The sequence below is a fragment of the Bufo gargarizans genome, chromosome 5 (assembly GCF_014858855.1).
Source record: "Bufo gargarizans isolate SCDJY-AF-19 chromosome 5, ASM1485885v1, whole genome shotgun sequence".
Classification (NCBI taxonomy): Eukaryota; Metazoa; Chordata; class Amphibia; order Anura; family Bufonidae; genus Bufo; species Bufo gargarizans.
Genome location: NC_058084.1, coordinates 414,770,846 through 414,797,614, shown reverse-complemented (window position 1 = coordinate 414,797,614; position 26,769 = coordinate 414,770,846).

The window sequence follows — 26,769 nt, the reverse complement described above, 5'->3', positions numbered from 1 at the left end:
TGGAGGAGTGGGGTTATCTATTGGAGGGGGCCCAGCATCCAGTGATAATCTTCACCGACCACAAGAACCTTACATATCTGCAGACGGCCCAGCATCTAAACCCTCGCCAAGCCAGGTGGGCACTCTTCTTCTCCTGTTTTGATTTTGAGCTTCACTTTTTCCCCAGCCGAGAAGAACATCAAGGCGTATGCTCTGTCTCTTGACTTCTCCGACCAGCAGAAGGAGCCCCAGTACATTGTAGATCCTGTTCGCTTGATCACAGTGGCTCCTCTCTTGGTAAAAGACTTCCCTCTCGGGAAGACATTTGTGCCATCTGCCAAGAGAAAACATATTCTTGTTTGGGGGCACAACTCCAAACTGGCTGGTTACCCAGGGATCAGCAAGAGCACAGAACGTTTGTCTCGTCACTACTGGTTGCCCACACTGTCTAAAGATGTGAGTTATTATGTGTCTGCCTGTATCCTCTGTGCTCAGAATAAAGTCTGCAGGACCAAACCACCTGGGCTGTTGTTACCTCTTCCTGTTCCTGATGACCCATGGCATCACATTGCTATGGACTTTGTTACAGATCTGCCCATGGTTGCTGAACTTACTGAACTGTTCATGAGCCACATATTTTGCTTGTATGGTCTACATTAGAATATTGTTTCCGATCACGGAGTCGAGTTTACCTCTAAGCTCTGCAGAGCTCTTTGCTGCCTGCTCGAAATTGAGCTGGACTTCCCTTCCGGTTATCATCCCCAGACCAACGGGTAGAGCGGGTCAATCAAATATTAGAGAACTATCGCCAACATTTTGTTTTAGCCCAACATGACAACTGGGTACAATTGCTACCTTGGGCTGAATTCTCCTATGGCAACCACTCTAGTGAGTCTACTAGATCTTCTCCATTCTTTGTCATTTATGGACAACACCCTCGTACTCCTCTCCCTTTTCCTACATCTTCTGGGGTACCAGCTGCAGATTCCTCTTTTAGGGATTTTTTGAAGATTTGGCATGACACCAAGGACTGCATCAACAAAACGGTGACCCGCATGAATACGAATGCTCACAAGAGAAGAAGAAAACCGCCTCAGTTCTCATCTGGAGATAAGGTATGGCTCTCCACTAAAAACATCGGCTTAAGGATTGAGAAATCCTAAGAAATCGCCAAACACCAAAGTTTGCTCAACCCTAGTAGCGACCTGGTGTTGCCCTTGGGAAAGTTTATCCTCACCATCAGGAGTACTGTGAAGATCAAAGGGGATCACTTAGACAACACCCTTAGAGGAGATAGGACACGTGGCACAGTGGGTTCACACCCGCTGGTTAATGAAAGTAATAGAGTTGAGCGGACACCTGGATGTTCGAGTTTGATGGGTTCGGCCGAACTTCATAAAAAAGTTTGAGTTCGGGACCCGAACTTGACCCCGAACCCGAACCCCATTGAAGTCAATGGGGACCCGATCTTTGGAGCACTAAAATGGCACTAATAAAGTCATGGAGAGCTAGAGGGCTGCAAATGGCATCAAAATGTGGCTGAGCATGGCAAGTGCTCTGCAAACAAATGTTGATAGGGATATGACTTAGGATAACATAAAATAAGCAAAAAATTTTAAAAAATAATCTTGATCTAGGAGCAGGAGGTCCATATGGATTAGGAGGTTGAGGAGGCGGTGGATGTGGTAGTGTAGGTGGAAGCGGCGGTGGAGGAGAAGGAGATAGCCAACACTGGTTTTTAGTTTAAAAATGTATTTTTTTTTTTATTAGGGTACACCCCAAAGCATTGGGAAATATAACCTGTGATAACCCTCTCCAGCCGTGCTAAACAAACGTTCAGACAATACACTGGCTGCAGGGCAGGCCAGCACCTCCAAGGCGCAAATGGCAAGCTCAGGCCAGGTGCCCAATTTGGAGACCCATAAGTTGAAGGAGGCAGACCCATCATCTAGTATGTGTAGGCATGTGCACACATACTGCTCCACCACGTTGCTGAAATGCTGCCTCCTGCTAAGACGTCCCATATCAGCAGGTGGTGCTGGTTGTTGTGGTGTGCTGACAAAGATGTTCCACATTTTAGTCATGATAACACTGCCTTCTGAGGTGCTGGTTGTTCCTCCTCCTCTGCCTTCGCCTTGTGCTTCTACTATGACCCCGCTGTCAGGTGGTAATGCCACCAGCTGCGCGTCTACCAGCGTGCACTTGTACTCGCGCATCTTACGATCACGCTCCAGTGACTGAATTGAGGACTGTATGTTGTCCTTGTAATGGGGATCCAGCAGCGTGGCCACCCAGTAATCAGCGCAAGTTAGAATGTGGGCATCTCAGCAGTCGTTGCGGATACACTGCAGCATGTAATCACTCATGTGTGCCAGGCTGCACAGAGGGAACGAAAATCAGTCCTCTGTGGGAGGTGTATCGTCTGTGTCCTCGGTATCCCCCTAGCCACGCACCAGTGATGGCTATGAGCTGGTCTGGGTGCCACCCTGCTGTGAACAAGGTTCCTCCTCCTCCATCTCCTCCTCCTCAACCTCCACCTGGTCATCCTCCAGAACTATGCCCTGGCTGGACAATTGTGTACCTGGCGTTTGTGGTGCAGGAACCCACCCTCGGAGCCACTTGTGAATTACTGGCCGGAAACCCTATGAAATGATCCCTCTTTCTCCTCCTCCTCCTGTGCTACATCCTCTTCCATCATCTTCCTTCATCCTCTTCCACTTCTGGGGCAGGGCTATGTGGATGGCCCTGGGAAACCCTGCTAGCAGAGTCATTAAATAGCAATAGAGACTGCTCCATGACTTGGGGCTCAGACTGCTTGGCTGATTTGCAAAGGGGTGAGGTGAAGGACTGATGGACATGGGCTGCAGGTGCCAACTCTGATCTTTCAGCAGGGGACTGGGTAGGAGACAATGTGAAGGAACTGGAGGCACTGTCAGCCACCCAATCTACTATCGCCTGTACTTGTTCTGGCCTCACCATTTGTAGAGCCGCATTCGAACCTACCAAATAACGCTGAAGGTTTTGTTGCCTACTCGCACCTGAGGAAGGTATTTCACTTGTGCGTGTAGCTGGCACAGATTGACCACGTCCTCTGCCTGCAACAGGAGCTCCACCAGCAGCACCATGACCGGGGCCACGTCCCTTATTTGACGCTATCCTCATTCTTTGCGTTCACCCACCAAACTAACAGATGATTTTTGTCAGGCACCAATGTAACCTCTAATAGTCAACAATTAAGTTCACTAATAGTAAGGCAGTGCCGGTGCCATAAAGAGGAAAAATTTCTTGAGGTCACACAACAGCGTGACAGTGGAATTTTATACAATTACTTCACGGTCCCAATTATTATTTTTTTATTTGTCAACCATAAACATGGCTGTGATGGCTTCTAAGGTCACACAGTTAAACGCTTGTTGATTTAAAAAAGCGCCAAGAAATCGCAGAACAGCGAACCCAAACTTTTACTGAAATGTTCGGGTCCGGGGTCCAAAAATCCTAAAGTTCGGTACCACCCCTTCAGCCAAAATGGGACCCAGGTCTTTAAAGTTCCTCCCTCCCTGAAAACAACGTGACAGGGCATCTGCCTTCACATTTTTAACCCTGGGGCGGGACATAACAACAAAATTAAACCTAGAAAAGAACAAAGACCATCTGGCCTGTCTCGGGTTCAGACGCTTGGCCGATTCCAAGTAGGCCAGATTCTTATGGTCTGTAAACACGGTAATAGGGTGTCTGGCTCCCTCTAATCAATGGCGCCATTCCTCAAAAACTAATTTGATGGCCAACAACTCCCTATCTCCCACATCACAATTTCTCTCTTCAGAGGAGAGTTTCTTGAGAAAAAGGCACACGGTCGCCATTTGGCAGGAGAGGGACCCTGATATAAGACAGAACCCACACCCACCTCAGAAGAGTCTACCTCAACAATAAAAGGTAGAGAGACATCAGGTTGTACCAAAATGGGAGCGGAAGCAAAACTCTCTTTGATACTAGAAAAGGTTTAAGAGCATCTACCGACCACAAAGAAAAATCTACCCCCTTTTTAGTCATATCAGTGAGTGGCTTAACAACAGAGGAATAATTCAAATTTAACTTTCTGTAATAATTGGCAAAACCCAAAAACCGCATCAGCGCATTCTGATTCTCAGGAAGCTCCCAATCAAGCACAGCGCTGACCTTCTCAGGGTCCATGTGAAAACCAGAAACGGAGAGAAGAAAACCAAGAAATTGAATCTCCGGAGCCGCAAACACACATTTTTCCAGTTTAACGTACAATTTATTATCCCGCAGAATCAGTAAGACCTGACGTAGGTGGTCCCGATGAGTCTTGAAATCAGGAGAAAAAATCAAAATGTCATCCAGATACACCAGTACAAATTTCCCCATTAAATGATGAAAAATACTGTTCACAAAATGTTGGAAGACTGCCGGAGCATTCATCAAACCAAAGGGCATAACCAAATTCTCGAAATGACCCTCAGGGGTATTGAAGGCTCTCTTCCATTCGTCCCCTTCCCTGACCCTGATTAGTTTGTATGCCCCTCTTAAATCCAACTTAGAAAAAACCTTAGCCCCAACAATCTGGTTAAACAGGTCCGGGATCAGAGGAAGCGGATATGGGTCACGAACCGTGATACGGTTCAGCTCCCTGAAATCCAGACAAGGTCTTAAAGAACCATTTTTTTCTCTTAACAAAAAAAAACAGCGGCAACTTCGAGGGTCGGATGTGTCCCTTTCTCAGGCTCTCAGAGATATAAGTACCCATAGCGACTCTTTCAGGTTGGGATAGATTGTATAAACGTGATTTTGGCAGTTTGGCGCCTGGGATGAGATTAATAGGGCAGTCGTACTCCCGGTGCGGGGGCAACTCCTGGACATCACTCTCGGAAAACACATCCGAAAACTCAGAGAGAAAAGATGGTACAGTCTTCTTAGATATCTCTGAAAGAGACGCTGTGAGGCAATTCTCTCTGCAAAACTCACTCCAACCATTTATTTGCCTTGCTTGCCAATCAATGGTGGGGTTATGTTTAGTGAGCCAGGGTAGCCCCAACACTAGAGGAGTAGGTAATCCACTTAGAACGAAACACGACATATCCTCAACATGAGCGTCACCCACAGTCAAACGGATATTGTGAACTATGCCCTTTAGCAATCTTTGAGAAAGTGGAGCGGAATTGATAGCAAAAACAGGTATATCCTTTTCCAAAGTGCATACCTGGAAACCATGCGTTATTGCAAATTGATTATCAATGAGATTAACAGCTGTTCCACTAGCTACAAAAATCTCACAAACAATGTGTTGCTGGCAGGTAGGAGAAAACGAGAACTACAAATAAATGGCAAACCTTCAATTTCCGCATCAACCTTGCCAATAGTAGCAAATGGAAAGTTTTTAGAGGGTTTTTTTCTTTTTGTTTTTCTTTTATTACCCTCAGAAAACTGCATGAATCTCCTAGAGGGGCAAACATTAGCCAAATGATTTATACCCCCACAACAGAAACTAACCATCCTCTGAGAGCTAAATCCTCTACTATCAGAGGTAAGCAAACCCAGCTGCATGGCCTCCTCCTCAGAAGGGATTGAGAGAGACTGAGACCCCTGCGCACTGAATGAGACAGCCCCACTGTCCTTGGACTAAATATGACAGGAAGGAGTAGTCTCCTCTCTCTCTAAGACGCCTGTCAATACGAACAGCTAGAGACATGGCAGATTCTAACGAGGCTGGTCTCTCATGAAAAGCAATTGCATCTTTCAATCTTTCCGAAAGACCATTGCAAAATTGACTTCGGAGTGCAGCAACATTCCAACCAGTATCAGCTGCCCGTCTCTGAAATTCTGAACAATATATCTCTGCGGACTGTTTACCCTGGCATAAAAGACGCAGTTTAGATTCAGCCAGAGCAATGCGATCCGGGTCATCATATATCTGTCCCAGGGCTACAAAAAATTAATCCACCGATCGGAGGGGCCGTGCCCCGACCGGAAGCGAAAAGGCCCAAGACTGAGCGTTATCCCTGAGCAGCGAGATGATGATCCCCACCCTCTGCTCCTCATCACCAGAGGAATGGGGAAGTAGGCGAAAATGGAGTTTGCAAGCCTCTCTAAAGCGAACAAAATTCTCACTACCCCCGGAGAACGTATCTGGAAGCGAGATCTTAGGCTCGAAACAAACTCCATGAACGCAAGCAGAACCGGTCACCTGAAACTGAGACACAGTTTTATGGAGATCTGCTACCTCCAGTGAAAGACCTTGCATGCGGTCAATCAAGGCTGAAACCGGATCCATGCTTAATACGGTTATGGCTGTTTATAATGTCACGGATGGTGTTGCAGAAAGCTGGAACTTATAAATAAACATCCGACTGGCTTGATCCCAAACTAAGGAGCATATGGGTGAGCCCTATAAAACCCCTAGAGCTCTCCCTGACTGCTATGCCCATGCAAAGGTCTTAATGGTAGACGATTGCATGCCCTCGTACCTTTTACTATGTGACACCTGAAAACCCTATAATAGTGAGGGGACACGGCCACCGGCTCCCTGCACTTAATACGGACGGAGTCAGGGTCACTTACAATCAAGCCAGGAAGGAAACGCAAATAAAGGAAACAGACTTATCTGAGGAATCAGGAGAAGCAGTATCCAGCAGTGAACACAATCCAGGAAGAAGTATGAACCGCAAAGCGAGGCAGTAAGGGAGGGAATCTAAAGGGAGACAATCAGTGCAAATAGGTGACAGCTGGGAGAAGGAAAAGAGATGAGAAAGTGAAACCAAAACAAAGAACATCATACAACAGGTAGAGAAGAACGTCTGCCAGATCTTCTCACAGAGCTGGCGGTGACATATAACCTGTGATAATCCTCTCCAGCTGTGCGAAACAAACATTCAGACAATACACTGGCTGCAGGGCAGGCCAGCACCTCCAAGGCGCAAATGGCAAGCTCAGGCCAGGTGCCCAATTTGGAGACCCATAAGTTGAAGGAGGCAGACCCATCATCCAGTATGTGTAGGCATGTGCACATATACTGCTCCACCACGTTGCTGAAATGCTGCCTCCTGCTAAGACGTCCCATATCAGCAGGTGGTGCTGGTTGTTGTGGCGTGCTGACAAAGCTGTTCCACATTTCGGCCATGATAACCCTGCCTTCTGAGGTGCTGGTGGTGCCCCAGTTGCGTTGGCGACCTCTTCCTCCTCCTCTGCCTTCGCCTTGTGCTTCTACTGTGCCCCCACTGTCAGGTGGGAATTCCACCAGCTGCTCGTCTACCAGCATGCGCTTGTACTCACACATCTTACGATCACACTCCAGTGATGGAATTGAGGACTGTTTGTTGTCTTTGTAACAGGGATTCAGCAGCGTGGCCACCCAGTAATCAGCACAAGCTAGAATGTGGGCAACTCAGCGGTCGTTGTGGAGACACTGCAGCATATAATCACTCATGTGTGGCAGGCTGCCCAGAGGCAACAAAAAGCAGTCCTCTGTGGCAGGTGTATCGTCTGTTTCCTCTCTATCCCCCTAGCCACGCACCAGTGATGGCCATGAGCTGGTCTGGGTGCCACCCTGCTGTGAACAAGGTTCCTCCTCCTCCACCTCCACCTGGTCATCCTCCAGAACTGTGCCCTGGCTGGACAATTGTGTACCTGGCGTATGTGGTGCAGGAACCCACCCTCGGAGCCACTTGTGAATGACTGGCCGGAAACCCTATGAAATTATCCCTCTTCCTCCTCCTCCTCCTCTGCCACATCCTCTTCCATCATCGCCAGCAGCGTTTTTTCAATGAGGCATAGAAATGGGATAGTAACGCTGAGAACTGCGTAATCGGCACTGGCCATGTTGGTGGAGTACTCGAAACAGCGCAACAAGGAACACAGGTCTCGCCTGGAGGCCCAGTCATTGGTGGTGAAGTGGTGCTGTTCCACAGATCGACTTACCCGTGCGTGCTGCAAATGAAACTCCACTATCGCCTGCTGCTGCTCGCACAGTCTGGCCAGCATGTACAAGGTGTTGTTCCACCTTGTGGGCACGTCGCATATGAGGCGGTGAGCCGGAAGGCTGAAGTTATGCTGCAGAGCTGACAGGCTAGCAGCAGCAGGGTGAGAATGCTGAAAGTGCGCGCAGACGGCCTGCACTTTCTGTAGCAGCTCTGACATATCTGGGTAATTTTAAAGGAACCTCTGCACCACCAAATTCATCACAAGCGCCAGGCAAGGTATGTGCGTCAAACCGGCTAGTCCCAGAGCTGCTATGAGATTTCACCCATTATCGCACAAAACCAGGCCGGGCTTGAGGCTCACTGGCACCAACCACTCATCGATCTGTTGTTCCATGCCCATCCACAGCTCCAGATAAGTTTTAAAACTGCCTGCTGTCGTTTACCCCTGGCTGTGCTAAAGTTGGTGGTGAAGGTGTTACGCTGACCGGATGAGGAGGCGGTAGAGGATGAGGAAATGGAGTAGGAGGAGGAAGCAACAGGAGGCAAAGAGAAGCGCCCTGCAATCCTCGGTGGTTGAAGGACATACACCAAACTGCTATCCGCCTCAGGCCCAGCCGTCACTGCATTTACCCAGTATGCTGTTAGGGATATATAACGTCCCTGACCGTGCTTACTGGTCCACGTATCCATAGTGTACATCTGATTTTGTCCCCCACTTGGTTGTGCAGGGAAGGGATGGCTCGCCCGTAAAAGTAGTGGTGGCTGGCCGCAACGTACTGTGAGACAGCCACCGCCATAAGGCTTTTAAAACTCTCCGTCTCCACCAGACGGAATGACAGCATTTCAAAGGCCAGTAATTTTGAAATGCTGGCATTTAGGGCCAGGGATTGCAGGTGAGTAGGAGTGATAGAGAGTTGAATGCTTCCATGGGATACTGTGGAGATGCTTGGTGACCCAGGTGGTGGCGTTGCTGCCAGATCCTCTGTTTGCGTTGTGGCAGGTGCCACTGTCATTCCAGAGGTGGATGAAGAGGCTGAGACTGCAGCAGAAGAGGAAGCAGGAGTAGCTAGAGACCTTTCTTTGTTTTTGAGGTGTCTACTCCACTGCAGCTCATGCATTGCACTTAGCTGCCTGGTCATGCAGGTTGTGCTCAGGTTGATAACGTTTATGCCTCGCTTCAGGCTCTGATTGCACAGCGTGCAAACCACCCGTGTCTTGTCGTCAGCACATTGTCTGAAGAACTGCCACACCAGGGAACTCCTTGGAGCTGGCTTTGGTGTGCTCAGTCCTTTGGTGCGGTGGGCAGTAGCAGGCGTACTGTCTAGGGAATGGCCTCTCCGCTTTTGCACCCTGCTACCTCTTCTGCTGTGCTGTTGGCTCTGTGTGACCACCGCCTCTTCCTCCAAACTACACAGGTCACTCACATGACCTTAATTCCATGTGGGGTCGAGGACCTCATCGTCCTCCACATCATCTTCCACCCAGTCTTCACCCCTGCCCTCCTTGTCAGTCTGCACACTGCAGAAACCACAGCAGTTGGCACCTACTGTATGTTTTGTCATCATCCGAGACGTGCTGCGGTGGTCCTCCCATGTACTCATCCTGAAACATAAGTGGTTGGGCATCTCTTCCACTTCTGGGGCAGGGCTATGTGGATGGCCCTGGGAAACCCTGCTAGCAGAGTCATCACAAAGCAGAAGAGACTTCTCCATGACTTGGGGCTCAGACTGCTTGGCTGATTTGCAAAGGGGTGAGGTGAAGGACTGATGGACATGGGCTGCAGGTGCCAACTCTGATCTTTCAGCAGGGGACTGGGTGGGAGACAATGTGAAGGAACTGGAGGCACTGTCAGCCACCCAATCTACTATCGCCTGTACTTGTTCTGGCCTCACCATTCGTAGAGCCGAAGGTGTTTCACTTGTGCGTGTAGCTGGCACAGATTGACCATGTCCTCTGCCTGCAACAGGAGCTCCACCAGCAGCACCACGACCGGGGCCACGTCCCTTATTTGACGCTCTCCTCATTCTTTGCGTTCACCCACCAAAATAACAGATTACTTTTGTCAGGCGCCAATGTAACCGCCAATAGTCAACAATTAAGTTCACTAATAGTAAGGCAGTGCCGGTGCCATAAAGAAGAAAAAATTCTTGAGGTCACACAACAGCGTGACAGGGGAATTTTATACAATTGCTTCACGGTCCCAATTTTTATTTATTTGTCAACCAACATTGTAACTGCAGTATTGACTGGTTGTATTTGACTGTGACAAATGCAGCAAAGGGGTCTTGTAAAAAATTGGTGTTTTTTTAAACCCAGAATAAAACAGCAGTATTTAAAGTTTGTATTTGACTGTCACAAATGCAACAAAAGCCGCAAATGTATTATCTTGCCTAAAATGGATGTTTATTTAAAACAAGAATGTAACAGCAGTATCTAACACTTGCATTCGACTGTCAGAAATGCAGTAAAGGCCGCAAATGTGTTATCTTGCCCAAAATGGGTGCCCCAGATGTCGGGTATTGAAAAAAATCGGTGTTTTTTTAAACCCATAATATTATTGCAGTATTTCAAGCTTGTATTTCACAGTGACAAATGCAGCAAAGGCACCAGATGTAGGGTATTGCAAAAAAATTTAGTTTTTTTTTAAAACTAGAATATTATTGCAGTATTTCAAGCTTGCATTTTACTGTGGTCGCAAAGGACCCAGATGTAGGGTCTTGCACAATATGGGTGATTTTTTTAAACAGAAAAAATGCACCACACGGATATGCCACTGACTATACTGGCTAGTCATAAATGCAGATACTAAAAGCTGAGACTTTTGCCAATATATTCCTGTCAGGAAGATATCGGAGCCCAACAAGCACCACGTCACGGTTCTCAGCATGGCAAGGGGTCCTACCACTACGCTACCTATGGTGTGAACAAGGTCTGAAGGTGATGTAATCCAGCTCACAGCCAAGCTTCCACACAACCGCCTAGCAGGACAACTAGTGCAATGTGAACAAAGCCAGACTGTAAGCCACACCCATATCAGACCATGTGATGGAGGCTACCAGGTGCAAAGAAGAGTGTTTAAATGCCAGGTGAAGGCACATACACTACATATAAAACAAGACAAAAACACAGAAATATAGTGGCAAATCTGGGGGAGCTGCTCAACCCCTAACACTGTAGCGTGTTTTTCATTGGGGGAGCAGCCCCCATAGGTAGCGTAGTGGTAGGACCCCTTGCCATGCTGAGAACTGTGACGTGGTGCTTGTTGGGCTCCGATATCTTCCTGACAGGAATATATTGGCAAAAGTCTCAGCTTTTAATATCTGCATTTATGACTAGCCAGTATAGTCAGTGGTATATCCGTGTGGTGCATTTTTTCTGTGATTTATGATTATATTTTCATCCGCACAATGCTCCGTTTTGTGTAGGATGCCTTTGTGGTGCATGTGGACCGCGCCGACATCCTCCACCGTATGCAAAATATTTTTTGCTGGGGATAGTCGTTTGCTGCGGTCCACATGCGGTGGGGCTGCTCCCCCAATGAAAAACACGCTACAGTGTTAGGGGTTGAGCAGCTCCCCCAGATTTGCCACTATATTTCTGTGTTTTTGTCTTGATTTTTTTAAACCCAGAATATAATTGCAGTATTTCAAGCTTGTACTTGACTCTCACAAATGCACATATGCTGTGCGGGTGCACTGAACTTGCATAAAATGGCCACCGATGCCCACCTAACTAACAGACAGATAAAAGTTTTTTTTCTGGGTCACTGGGCTCAGGGCAGGGTACAAAAATTGTGCACTGCACCCACAAACCAAAATCGCTGTAGATCACTGAGTTAACAAGCACTTCTGATAAAAGATTCTTTCCTATTCTCTCCCTTACAGCAGCAGCATCCTATTCCTACACTAATAAGAGCAGAGTCATGTGCAGCTCTACGTGACTCCAGCTTATATAGAGGCTGGCTCATATGCTGCACTGGCCAATCACAGCCATGCCATTAGTAGGCACACAAGTTAAACACTTGTTGAATGGTTGCTCAGCAGCCTTTCAAAAAGCGCCATTAACTCGCTGAACACCGGACCCAAACCCAAACTGTTACTATAAAGTTCGGGTTCAGGTCCCGGGTCCAAAAATCCTAAAGTTCGGTACGAACCCAAACTTTTCAGTTCTGGTTCGCTCAACCCTAGACAGTAACAATGTGTTATACCAGAGTGGAGCGGGCACAGGCATTAAAAATATAAAAATTTTCAAAAAATACTTCTAGGGCATTTGGGACATTTTTAAATAAAATTGCATAGAAATGTAGTTACTCTTTAAACTAGCACTCCACACAATCATATAACAATGTATAATACGCATAATAATAATTCTTATTAGAAAATACAGACAAGTCAAGACCCAATAAAAAAAAATTTTTATGCACGTGTTACATATATATATATAGAGAGAGAGAGAGAGAGGCTAACACCATGATGCGTACTCTCCCTAAACTGATCCCACCTCCATCTCTGCAAAGGAGAACAATATAAATGAGTTGTGTTGCTAAAGTAATGAAGATCTACCAAAAATCGGAAATAATACAATACCACTTGAAGCAGGGACCCTCCGAAATGACACATCAATAACTGTCCAAATATTAAAGCAGCATAGCACTCAGGGCTGCCATCAGAAATTTCAGGGCCCAATACAGTTTTGAGCCACCCTCCCCTACGCATAAAGGCCCACCCTGCACATCCCCAACCCCTCCCTGCACATCCCCACTTTCTGCATGTTGTCTGGTCATTCAGGAGAATACAGCACTACATACCTCTTACCTTCAGTGATATTTCCTAGTGTCATCCTGGTGGCACCCCAACACTGCCTGCTGTTCTCCCCAATGCCTCCAATGCTATACTACAGAAAAAAAACAGTGTCTTTAGTAATAATAATGCCCTCTATAGAACCCCCTAAAATGCTCCCAGTAATAATAATGCCCCTATAATGCCCCCATTAATAATAGTGAGTAAAACCTAAATAATAATAATAGTACCTCTACCAATAATAATCCCCCCATGGTGCCTCCACCAGTATTATTGCACTATTGTGCCCCCTATTATAACAATGCCCTCAGTATTAAACATTTCTCCGAAGTATCCCTGTTTTTAGACATGTCCCTATAGTGAACTCAGTAATACCCCAAGTATTGGACATATCCCCATAGTGCCACCTATGGTTCTCAAGTGGGCAGGTAAAAAAAAAATCTAATTCTCACCCTGGTCCTTTTCCACGACCATGACTGCAGAGCAGGCCATAGGCCTCTTTCGGGCTGTGATCTAAGCCTGTGTCTCTATGATGTCATTATGGCACCAGCATCCCAGATCAGATGGTCGCAAAGATGTCATAGCGTTGCTTGAGACCTGGCACAGGCAGTTGCGATGATGTTATACTGCCTCACAGGCTTCAAGCCTAGTGACCTCAGGCCTGTGAAAGTGAACTGAGGACAGCGATACTGTGGAATCCAGGAGGGAAACCTGTGGCGGCCGGCCGGTGACATATGTACCTAGTGCTCCTGGAAGATGGCTGAAAAAGAGCCAGGGTGCAAGACCTGAGTGGTGGAGAACTAGTAAGTATGAGTTTTTCATTAATGCCTCATGCACATGACCGTTGTGTGCATCCGTGGCCATTCTGCCGTTCCCTGTAGTGTAATAATTATTCGTTGGTGGTACAGTGTGCACCCCCCATCACCCCCCCTTCCTCCCTGTATTGTAATAATTATTCGTTGGTGGCACAGTGTGCGCCCCCCATCGCCCCCCCCCCTCCCTCTATAGCATTAACAACATTGGTGGCCAGTGTGCGGTCTCCCATCTCCCCCCCCCGATCATTGGTGGCAGCGGAGTTCCGATCGGAGTCCCAGTTTAATCGCTGGGGCTCCGATCGGTAACCATGGCAACCAGGACGCTACTGCAGCCCTGGTTGCCATGGTTACTTAGCAATAGTACAATTGGTTACTTAGCAATAGTACAATAGTAAAAGATTCATACTTACCTGGGAGCTGCAATGTCTGTGTCCGGCCGGGAGCTCCTCCTACTGGTAAGTGACAGCAATGCGCCGCACAGACCTGGCAGATGGGAGGCCGCACACTGGCCACCAATGTTGTTAATGCTATAGAGGGAGGGGGGGCCGATGGGGGGCGCACTCTGTGCCACCAACAAATAATTATTACAATACAGGGAGGAATGGGGGGGCGATGGGGGGGCGCACACTGTGCCACCAACGAATAATTATTACAATACAGGGAGGAAGGGGGGGGGGGCGATGGGGACGCACACTGTGCCACCAATGAATTATTACAATAGAGGGAGGAAGGGGGAGGGCGGGGGGCCGCACACTGTGCCACCAACGAATTATTACAATAGAGGGGGGGGGGGGGGGGCGCCGCACTGGCCACCAATGATATTCAAACTGGGGGGGGGGGGTCTGCCCCCTGCTGCCTGGCAGCCCTGATCTCTTACAGGGGGATATGATAGTACAAATAACCCCTTCAGGTGCGGCACCTGAGGGGTTAATTGTGCTGATCACGGCCCCCTGTAAGAGATCCGGTGCTGCCAGGCAGCAGGGGGCAGTCATGTACACAGTTTGTAGTATATTCTAACTAGAAGCGTCCCCATCACCATGGGAACGCCTCTGTGTTAGAATATACTGTCGGAAATGAGTTTTCACGATCTAACTCATATCCGACAGTATATTCTAACATAGGGGCGTTCCCATGGTGATGGGGACGCTTCAAGTTAAAATATACCATCGGATTGGAGAAAACTCCGATCAGATGGTATAAAAGGGAATACATTGAAAGTCAATGGGGACGGATCCGTTTGAAATGGCACCATATTGTGTCAACGTCAAACGGATCTGTCCCCATTGACTTGCATTGTAGTTCAGGACGGATCCATTTGGCTCCGCACGGCCAGGCGGACACCAAAATGACTTTTTTTTCATGTCCGTGGATCCTCCAAAAATCAAGGAAGACCCACGGACAAAAAAACGGTCACGGATCACGGACCTACGGACCCCGTTTTTGCGGACCGTGAAAAAATACTGTAGTGTGCATGAGGCCTAAGTCATACATGCTAGGATCCATAAGTAAATAGTGATGAATTCACAGAAAACCTCTGGCTCTTGGTATATCTATAGCTACCAGATCTCCTTAATTTATATGGGTGAATGAGTTGTGATTGCAGTGGACATGCTGAGTGCAGCTACTGCGACTCCATCTCTATGCTTGCACTCAGCAGAACTGATTTAATTATGTGCATTTGGCTTCATGCTATAGAATAGTGTTACACTAGGGCTATATAAAGACTTTGTGCTGTTTGAGCTTGTCTTGTCCCTCAGTTCCTGCCTCTCTATATATAATAATAACACATACGCCACAGGAAACTTGGAGCATAACTATTCTGTTTGAACCGTGGTATCCACCCGAGAACACATCAAAAGCGCAGCGGGATCTCACCCACACTGATGTGTTTTCCTACAATCAGCTTGAACTGTTCTTTACCATCTTTGTAAAAATAGCAAATAGGTGAGAAAAGCAAACTGGGATTTCATTTCTGCCGTTAATGTTGTTATGGTTGAAAATGATGTCCCTACTCCCTCGACGTCACTGAGAACCGACACAGAGGCTCTCCACCTGCAAGGCTTTAAAGAGGTAGATGCTTAGAAAAGGTTAAATATTTTCTCTCATCCCAGACTCCTTCCTGGCTGTACAGAGCAGTTATGTTATCCTTTGGAGGTTTCCATACCTACTGGTGCATCTCAATAAATTAGAATATCATCAAAAAGTTAATTTATTTCAGTCATTCAATTCAAAAAGTGAAACTCATATATTCTATAGATTCATTACACACAGAGTGATCTATTTTGAGCATTTCTTTTAATGTTCATTATTATGGCTTACAGCTAATAAAAACCCAAAAGTCAGTATCACCGAAAATTAGAATGTTGTGAAAAAGTTCAATCTTGTAGTGTCACACTCTAATCAGCTAATCATCACAAAACAGGTTTCCTAAGCCTTTAAATCAGGGGTGCACAACCAGAGCCATGGTTTGCGGCCCCCGCCCTGCTGGGCAGAAACACAGCTGATCCTGCAATCAGCTGTGTTTCTGCACAGAGCGCCGCACAGCAGATGGATCACAGGTTTTGCTCCTGTACTGTAGCAGGAGCAGACAGGGTCCCAGGCTATTAGTGAGAGCGGGGAAGCTGAGGAGAAGACAGAAGCGCTTTTTAGCGCTTCTGCCTTCTCCTCTATGAGCGCTCTGCAGTGTTGGGTCCACACTGCATGTGATCATGTGATTGCTGGGTGTCTCGGGAACAGAGGAGCGCTGCCCTGGTACAAAGCCTCCGCAGCAGGCTGCTTTCCCTGTAACTGCGTCTCCCAAAGGTCTTTTAGTGACCTCTTGGGGACAAATTATGTGGTAAAAATATATTTAAAAAAAGTTAAAAAATTATTCAAAAAAATGTGAAAACTAAATAAATAAAAAAATAAAATAAAAAGGAAAAAGTGCTTAACCCCTTAAGGACTCAGCCCTATTTCACCTTAAGGACTTGGCCATTTTTTGCAAATCTGACCAGTGTCCCTTTAAGTGCTCATAACTTTAAAACGCTTTGACTTACCCAGGCCGTTCTGAGATAGTTTTTTCGTCACATATTGTACGTCATGGCACTGCTAAAATTGGGTCAAAAAAGTTAATTTTTTTTGCACAAAAAATACAATTTTTACCAAATTTTTTGAAAAATTAGCAAATTTCAAAGTTTCAGTTTCTCTACTTCTGTAATACATAGTAATACCCCCAAAAATTGTGATGGCTTTACATTCCCCATATGTCTACTTCATGTGTGTAGCATTTTGGGAATGATATTTTATTTTTTGGGGATATTAGAAGGCTTAGAAGTTTAGAAGCAAATTTTGAAATTTTTCTGAAATCTTCAAAATCCCACTTTTTATGGACCAGTTCAGGTTTGCAGTCATATTGTGAGGCTTAGATAATAGAAACCTCCCAAAAATGACCCCATTCTAAAACTACACCCCTCAAGGTATTCAAAACAGTTTTTTCAAACTTTATTAACCCTTTAGGTCTTCCACAAGAGTTAATGGCAGATGGAGAAACAATTTAGAAATTTCTATTTTGGGGAAAATTTTCCAATATAATCAATTTTTTCCAGGAGTAAAACAAGGGTTAACTGCCAAACAAAACTCAAAATGGGTTGCCCTGATTCTGTAGTTTGCAGAAACACCCCATATGTGGTCGTAAACTACTGTTTGGCCAAACGGCAGGACATAGAAGGAGGGGAACACCATATGGGTTTTGGAAGGCAGATTTTGCAGGACTGGTTTTGTTTATACCATGTCCCATTTGAAGCCCCCTGTTGCACCCCTAGAATAGAAATTTCAAAAAAGTGACTCCATCTAAGAAAGTACACCCCTCAAGGTATTCAAAACTGGGTTTACAAACTTTGTTAACCCTTTAGGTGTTCCACAAGAGTTAATGGCAGATGGAGAAACAATTTAGAAATTTCTATTTTTTGGAAAATTTTCCAATATAATCAATTTATTCCAGGAGTAAAACAAGGGTTAACTGCCAAACAAAACTCAAAATGGGTTGCCTTGATTCTGTAGTTTGCAGGAAAACCCCATATGTGGTCGTAAACTACTGTTTGGCCAAACGGCAGGACATAGAAGGAGGGGAACACCATATGGGTTTTGGAAGGCAGATTTTGCAGGACTGGTTTTGTTTATACCATGTCCCATTTGAAGCCCCCTGTTGCACCCCTAGAATAGAAATTTCAAAAAAGTGACTCCATCTAAGAAAGTACACCCCTCAAGGCATTCAAAACTGGGTTTACAAACTTTGTTAACTCTTTAGGTGTTCCACAAGAGTTAATGGCAGATGGAGAAACAATTTAGAAATTTCTATTTTTTGGAAAATTTTTCCAATATTATTTTTTTTTTCCAGGAGTAAAACAAGGGTTAACTGCCAAACAAAACTCAAAATGGGTTGCCCTGATTCTGTAGTTTGCAGAAACACCCCATATGTGGTCGTAAACTACTGTTTGGCCAAACGGCAGGACATAGAAGGAGGGGAACGTCATATGGTTTTTGGAAGGCAGATTTTGCTGGACTGGTTTATTTACACCATGTACCCTTTCAAGCCCCCTGATGCACCCCTAGAGTAGAAACTCCATAAAAGTGACCCCATCTAGGAAACTACGGGATAAGGTGGTTGTTGTTTTGGGACTATTTTAGGGGTAAATATGATTTTTGGTTGCTCTATATTACTCTTTTTTGAGGCACTGTAACAAAAGAATTAAATTCTAAAAATGTTGTTATGGTTGAAAATGATGTCCCTACTCCCTCGATGTCACTGAGAACCGACACAGAGGCTCTCCACCTGCAAGGCTTTAAAGAGGTAGATGCTTAGAAAAGGTTAAATATTTTCTCTCATCCCAGACTCCTTCCTGGCTGTACAGAGCAGTTATGTTATCCTTTGGAGGTTTCCATACCTACTGGTGCATCTCAATAAATTAGAATATCATCAAAAAGTTAATTTATTTCAGTCATTCAATTCAAAAAGTGAAACTCATATATTCTATAGATTCATTACACACAGAGTGATCTATTTTGAGCATTTCTTTTAATGTTCATTATTATGGCTTACAGCTAATAAAAACCCAAAAGTCAGTATCACCGAAAATTAGAATGTTGTGAAAAAGTTCAATCTTGTAGTGTCACACTCTAATCAGCTAATCATCACAAAACAGGTTTCCTAAGCCTTTAAATCAGGGGTGCACAACCAGAGCCATGGTTTGCGGCCCCCGCCCTGCTGGGCAGAAACACAGCTGATCCTGCAATCAGCTGTGTTTCTGCACAGAGCGCCGCACAGCAGATGGATCACAGGTTTTGCTCCTGTACTGTAGCAGGAGCAGACAGGGTCCCAGGCTATTAGTGAGAGCGGGGAAGCTGAGGAGAAGACAGAAGCGCTTTTTAGCGCTTCTGCCTTCTCCTCTATGAGCGCTCTGCAGTGTTGGGTCCACACTGCATGTGATCATGTGATTGCTGGGTGTCTCGGGAACAGAGGAGCGCTGCCCTGGTACAAAGCCTCCGCAGCAGGCTGCTTTCCCTGTAACTGCGTCTCCCAAAGGTCTTTTAGTGACCTCTTGGGGACAAATTATGTGGTAAAAATATATTTAAAAAAAGTTAAAAAATTATTCAAAAAAATGTGAAAACTAAATAAATAAAAAAATAAAATAAAAAGGAAAAAGTGCTTAACCCCTTAAGGACTCAGCCCTATTTCACCTTAAGGACTTGGCCATTTTTTGCAAATCTGACCAGTGTCCCTTTAAGTGCTCATAACTTTAAAACGCTTTGACTTACCCAGGCCGTTCTGAGATAGTTTTTTCGTCACATATTGTACGTCATGGCACTGCTAAAATTGGGTCAAAAAAGTTAATTTTTTTTGCACAAAAAATACAATTTTTACCAAATGTTTTGAAAAATTAGCAAATTTCAAAGTTTCAGTTTCTCTACTTCTGTAATACATAGTAATACCCCCAAAAATTGTGATGGCTTTACATTCCCCATATGTCTACTTCATGTGTGTAGCATTTTGGGAATGATATTTTATTTTTTGGGGATATTAAAAGGCTTAGAAGTTTAGAAGCAAATTTTGAAATTTTTCTGAAATCTTCAAAATCCCACTTTTTATGGACCAGTTCAGGTTTGCAGTCATATTGTGAGGCTTAGATAATAGAAACCTCCCAAAAATGACCCCATTCTAAAAACTACACCCCTCAAGGTATTCAAAACAGTTTTTTCAAACTTTATTAACCCTTTAGGTCTTCCACAAGAGTTAATGGCAGATGGAGAAACAATTTAGAAATTTCTATTTTGGGGAAAATTTTCCAATATAATCAATTTTTTCCAGGAGTAAAACAAGGGTTAACTGCCAAACAAAACTCAAAATGGGTTGCCCTGATTCTGTAGTTTGCAGAAACACCCCATATGTGGTCGTAAACTACTGTTTGGCCAAACGGCAGGACATAGAAGGAGGGGAACACCATATGGGTTTTGGAAGGCAGATTTTGCAGGACTGGTTTTGTTTATACCATGTCCCATTTGAAGCCCCCTGTTGCACCCCTAGAATAGAAATTTCAAAAAAGTGACTCCATCTAAGAAAGTACACCCCTCAAGGTATTCAAAACTGGGTTTACAAACTTTGTTAACCCTTTAGGTGTTCCACAAGAGTTAATGGCAGATGGAGAAACAATTTAGAAATTTCTATTTTTTGGAAAATTTTCCAATATAATCAATTTATTCCAGGAGTAAAACAAGGGTTAACTGCCAAACAAAACTCAAAATGGGTTGCCCTGATTCTGTAGTTTGCAGAAACACCCTATATGTGGTCGTAAACTACTGTTTGGCCAAACGGCAGGACATAGAAGGAGGGGAACACCATATGGTTTTTGGAAGGCAGATTTTGCAGGACTGGTTTTGTTTATACCATGTCCCATTTGAAGCCCCCTGTTGCACCCGTAGAATAGAAATTTCAAAAAAATGACTCCATCTAAGAAAGTACACCCCTCAAGGTATTCAAAACTGGGTTTACAAACTTTGTTAACCCTTTAGGTGTTCCACAAGAGTTAATGGCAGATGGAGAAACAATTTAGAAATTTCTATTTTTTGGAAAATTTTCCAATATTATCAATTTTTTCCAGGAGTAAAACAAGGGTTAACTGCCAAACAAAACTCAAAATGGGTTGCCCTGATTCTGTAGTTTGCAGAAACACCCCATATGTGGTCGTAAACTACTGTTTGGCCAAACGGCAGGACATAGAAGGAGGGGAACACCATATGGGTTTTGGAAGGCAGATTTTGCAGGACTGGTTTTGTTTATACCATGTCCCATTTGAAGCCCCCTGTTGCACCCCTAGAATAGAAATTTCAAAAAAGTGACTCCATCTAAGAAAGTACACCCCTCAAGGTATTCAAAACTGGGTTTACAAACTTTGTTAACCCTTTAGGTGTTCCACAAGAGTTAATGGCAGATGGAGAAACAATTTAGAAATTTCTATTTTTTGGAAAATTTTCCAATATAATCAATTTTTTCCAGGAGTAAAACAAGGGTTAACTGCCAAACAAAACTCAAAATGGGTTGCCTTGATTCTGTAGTTTGCAGGAAAACCCCATATGTGGTCGTAAACTACTGTTTGGCCAAACGGCAGGACATAGAAGGAGGGGAACACCATATGGGTTTTGGAAGGCAGATTTTGCAGGACTGGTTTTGTTTATACCATGTCCCATTTGAAGCCCCCTGTTGCACCCCTAGAATAGAAATTTCAAAAAAGTGACTCCATCTAAGAAAGTACACCCCTCAAGGCATTCAAAACTGGGTTTACAAACTTTGTTAACTCTTTAGGTGTTCCACAAGAGTTAATGGCAGATGGAGAAACAATTTAGAAATTTCTATTTTTTGGAAAATTTTTCCAATATTAATTTTTTTTTCCAGGAGTAAAACAAGGGTTAACTGCCAAACAAAACTCAAAATGGGTTGCCCTGATTCTGTAGTTTGCAGAAACACCCCATATGTGGTCGTAAACTACTGTTTGGCCAAACGGCAGGACATAGAAGGAGGGGAACGTCATATGGTTTTTGGAAGGCAGATTTTGCTGGACTGGTTTATTTACACCATGTACCCTTTCAAGCCCCCTGATGCACCCCTAGAGTAGAAACTCCATAAAAGTGACCCCATCTAGGAAACTACGGGATAAGGTGGTTGTTGTTTTGGGACTATTTTAGGGGTAAATATGATTTTTGGTTGCTCTATATTACTCTTTTTTGAGGCACTGTAACAAAAGAATTAAATTCTAAAAATGTTGTTATGGTTGAAAATGATGTCCCTACTCCCTCGATGTCACTGAGAACCGACACAGAGGCTCTCCACCTGCAAGGCTTTAAAGAGGTAGATGCTTAGAAAAGGTTAAATATTTTCTCTCATCCCAGACTCCTTCCTGGCTGTACAGAGCAGTTATGTTATCCTTTGGAGGTTTCCATACCTACTGGTGCATCTCAATAAATTAGAATATCATCAAAAAGTTAATTTATTTCAGTCATTCAATTCAAAAAGTGAAACTCATATATTCTATAGATTCATTACACACAGAGTGATCTATTTTGAGCATTTCTTTTAATGTTCATTATTATGGCTTACAGCTAATAAAAACCCAAAAGTCAGTATCACCGAAAATTAGAATGTTGTGAAAAAGTTCAATCTTGTAGTGTCACACTCTAATCAGCTAATCATCACAAAACAGGTTTCCTAAGCCTTTAAATCAGGGGTGCACAACCAGAGCCATGGTTTGCGGCCCCCGCCCTGCTGGGCAGAAACACAGCTGATCCTGCAATCAGCTGTGTTTCTGCACAGAGCGCCGCACAGCAGATGGATCACAGGTTTTGCTCCTGTACTGTAGCAGGAGCAGACAGGGTCCCAGGCTATTAGTGAGAGCGGGGAAGCTGAGGAGAAGACAGAAGCGCTTTTTAGCGCTTCTGCCTTCTCCTCTATGAGCGCTCTGCAGTGTTGGGTCCACACTGCATGTGATCATGTGATTGCTGGGTGTCTCGGGAACAGAGGAGCGCTGCCCTGGTACAAAGCCTCCGCAGCAGGCTGCTTTCCCTGTAACTGCGTCTCCCAAAGGTCTTTTAGTGACCTCTTGGGGACAAATTATGTGGTAAAAATATATTTAAAAAAAGTTAAAAAATTATTCAAAAAAATGTGAAAACTAAATAAATAAAAAAATAAAATAAAAAGGAAAAAGTGCTTAACCCCTTAAGGACTCAGCCCTATTTCACCTTAAGGACTTGGCCATTTTTTGCAAATCTGACCAGTGTCCCTTTAAGTGCTCATAACTTTAAAACGCTTTGACTTACCCAGGCCGTTCTGAGATAGTTTTTTCGTCACATATTGTACGTCATGGCACTGCTAAAATTGGGTCAAAAAAGTTAATTTTTTTTGCACAAAAAATACAATTTTTACCAAATTTTTTGAAAAATTAGCAAATTTCAAAGTTTCAGTTTCTCTACTTCTGTAATACATAGTAATACCCCCAAAAATTGTGATGGCTTTACATTCCCCATATGTCTACTTCATGTGTGTAGCATTTTGGGAATGATATTTTATTTTTTGGGGATATTAGAAGGCTTAGAAGTTTAGAAGCAAATTTTGAAATTTTTCTGAAATCTTCAAAATCCCACTTTTTATGGACCAGTTCAGGTTTGCAGTCATATTGTGAGGCTTAGATAATAGAAACCTCCCAAAAATGACCCCATTCTAAAAACTACACCCCTCAAGGTATTCAAAACAGTTTTTTCAAACTTTATTAACCCTTTAGGTCTTCCACAAGAGTTAATGGCAGATGGAGAAACAATTTAGAAATTTCTATTTTGGGGAAAATTTTCCAATATAATCAATTTTTTCCAGGAGTAAAACAAGGGTTAACTGCCAAACAAAACTCAAAATGGGTTGCCCTGATTCTGTAGTTTGCAGAAACACCCCATATGTGGTCGTAAACTACTGTTTGGCCAAACGGCAGGACATAGAAGGAGGGGAACACCATATGGGTTTTGGAAGGCAGATTTTGCAGGACTGGTTTTGTTTATACCATGTCCCATTTGAAGCCCCCTGTTGCACCCCTAGAATAGAAATTTCAAAAAAGTGACTCCATCTAAGAAAGTACACCCCTCAAGGTATTCAAAACTGGGTTTACAAACTTTGTTAACCCTTTAGGTGTTCCACAAGAGTTAATGGCAGATGGAGAAACAATTTAGAAATTTCTATTTTTTGGAAAATTTTCCAATATAATCAATTTATTCCAGGAGTAAAACAAGGGTTAACTGCCAAACAAAACTCAAAATGGGTTGCCCTGATTCTGTAGTTTGCAGAAACACCCCTATATGTGGTCGTAAACTACTGTTTGGCCAAACGGCAGGACATAGAAGGAGGGGAACACCATATGGTTTTGGAAGGCAGATTTTGCAGGACTGGTTTTGTTTATACCATGTCCCATTTGAAGCCCCCTGTTGCACCCGTAGAATAGAAATTTCAAAAAAAGTGACTCCATCTAAGAAAGTACACCCCTCAAGGTATTCAAAACTGGGTTTACAAACTTTGTTAACCCTTTAGGTGTTCCACAAGAGTTAATGGCAGATGGAGAAACAATTTAGAAATTTCTATTTTTTGGAAAATTTTCCAATATTATCAATTTTTTCCAGGAGTAAAACAAGGGTTAACTGCCAAACAAAACTCAAAATGGGTTGCCCTGATTCTGTAGTTTGCAGAAACACCCCATATGTGGTCGTAAACTACTGTTTGGCCAAACGGCAGGACATAGAAGGAGGGGAACACCATATGGGTTTTGGAAGGCAGATTTTGCAGGACTGGTTTTGTTTATACCATGTCCCATTTGAAGCCCCCTGTTGCACCCCTAGAATAGAAATTTCAAAAAAGTGACTCCATCTAAGAAAGTACACCCCTCAAGGTATTCAAAACTGGGTTTACAAACTTTGTTAACCCTTTAGGTGTTCCACAAGAGTTAATGGCAGATGGAGAAACAATTTAGAAATTTCTATTTTTTGGAAAATTTTCCAATATAATCAATTTTTTCCAGGAGTAAAACAAGGGTTAACTGCCAAACAAAACTCAAAATGGGTTGCCTTGATTCTGTAGTTTGCAGGAAAACCCCATATGTGGTCGTAAACTACTGTTTGGCCAAACGGCAGGACATAGAAGGAGGGGAACACCATATGGGTTTTGGAAGGCAGATTTTGCAGGACTGGTTTTGTTTATACCATGTCCCATTTGAAGCCCCCTGTTGCACCCCTAGAATAGAAATTTCAAAAAAGTGACTCCATCTAAGAAAGTACACCCCTCAAGGCATTCAAAACTGGGTTTACAAACTTTGTTAACTCTTTAGGTGTTCCACAAGAGTTAATGGCAGATGGAGAAACAATTTAGAAATTTCTATTTTTTGGAAAATTTTCCAATATATATTTTTTTTTCCAGGAGTAAAACAAGGGTTAACTGCCAAACAAAACTCAAAATGGGTTGCCCTGATTCTGTAGTTTGCAGAAACACCCCATATGTGGTCGTAAACTACTGTTTGGCCAAACGGCAGGACATAGAAGGAGGGGAACGTCATATGGTTTTTGGAAGGCAGATTTTGCTGGACTGGTTTATTTACACCATGTACCCTTTCAAGCCCCCTGATGCACCCCTAGAGTAGAAACTCCATAAAAGTGACCCCATCTAGGAAACTACGGGATAAGGTGGTTGTTGTTTTGGGACTATTTTAGGGGTAAATATGATTTTTGGTTGCTCTATATTACTCTTTTTTGAGGCACTGTAACAAAAGAATTAAATTCTAAAAATGTTTCTACATTCGCTATTTAGTTTTGTGGAACACCTAAAGGGTTAACATAGTTTGTAAAGTAACTTTTGAATACCTTGAGGGGTGTAGTTTCTTAGATGGGGTCACTTTTTTGGAGTTTCTAGTCTAGGCTACATCAGGGGGGCTTCTAATGGGACATGGTGTCAAAAAAAAAAACTGTCCATCAAAATCTGCCTTCCAGAAACCGTATGGAGTTCCCTTCCTTCTATGCCCTGCCGTGCGGCTATATAGCCATTTACGACCACATATGGGGTGTTTCTGCAAACGACAGAATCAGGGCTATAAATATTGAGTTTTGTTTGGCTGTTAACCCTTGCTTTATTACCGGCAAAAGGGATTCAAATTGAAATTTTGCCCAAAAATGGGTGTTTTGGCACCGTTTTTGTTTTATATTTTTAACACCGTTCATTCGAGGCGTTTGGTCAAATGTTATTTTTATAGCGACGACTTTTACGCACGCGACGATGCCCAATATGTATGGCTCTCAGACTTTGGAGACACTAAGCAGGCATCCTAAAAACTGCGGCCCTCCAGATGTTGTAAAACTACAATTCCCACCATGCCCTGCTGATGGCTGTAGGTTGTCTGGGCATGCTGGGAGTTATAGTTTTACAACATTTGGAGGGCCGCAGTTTGAGGATGCCTGCTCTAAAACTAATATTTTTTTGGGGAAAAAAAAATTGTTTCTTTGTCTCCAAAGTCTAAGAGCCATAGTGTTTTATGTTCTCTAGTGGACTGTTGGGGATTATAAAAATGTAGTACTCCATGGAAGTGTGATACTCCCTGAAGCAATCGATAACGCAGAGGCCCGGATGATTGGGGCACGTGTCACATTGAGTGGTGGTGTCCTTCCGTATCCCCCTCTTGTGACACACTCTGCATCTTTTTGGGGTTCGTCCCTTCTTTCCAGTATGGGGGACCACACCTGGAAAGTGTTGGCCAGGGACGATCCGGGCGCCTCCAGTTCCCGAGGTACTCCAGCCTGCTCTTTCCCGGTCCGAAAAGATCAGGTCTTTGAGGACTGCCTCATAGAATTGGAGGAATGTCCCTGTGCTGCCAGCGCTTCGGGATAGTACAAAAGAGTTGTACATGGCAACCTGCACCAAGTAGACCGCAACTTTTTTGTACCATGCCCGGGTTTTGCGCATGGCATTATATGGCGTGAGGACTTGATCAGAGAGATCAACTCCTCCCATATACCGATTGTAGTCGACGATACAATCGGGCTTGAGGACCGTTGCCGTGGTACCTCGCACAGAGACTGGGGTGGTGCTGTTACCGTGGATTGTGGACAGCATAAGGACATCCCTCTTGTCCTTATACCTGACCAGCAACAGGTTTCCACTGGTAAGTGCACGGGTCTCACCCCTGGGGATAGGGCAGG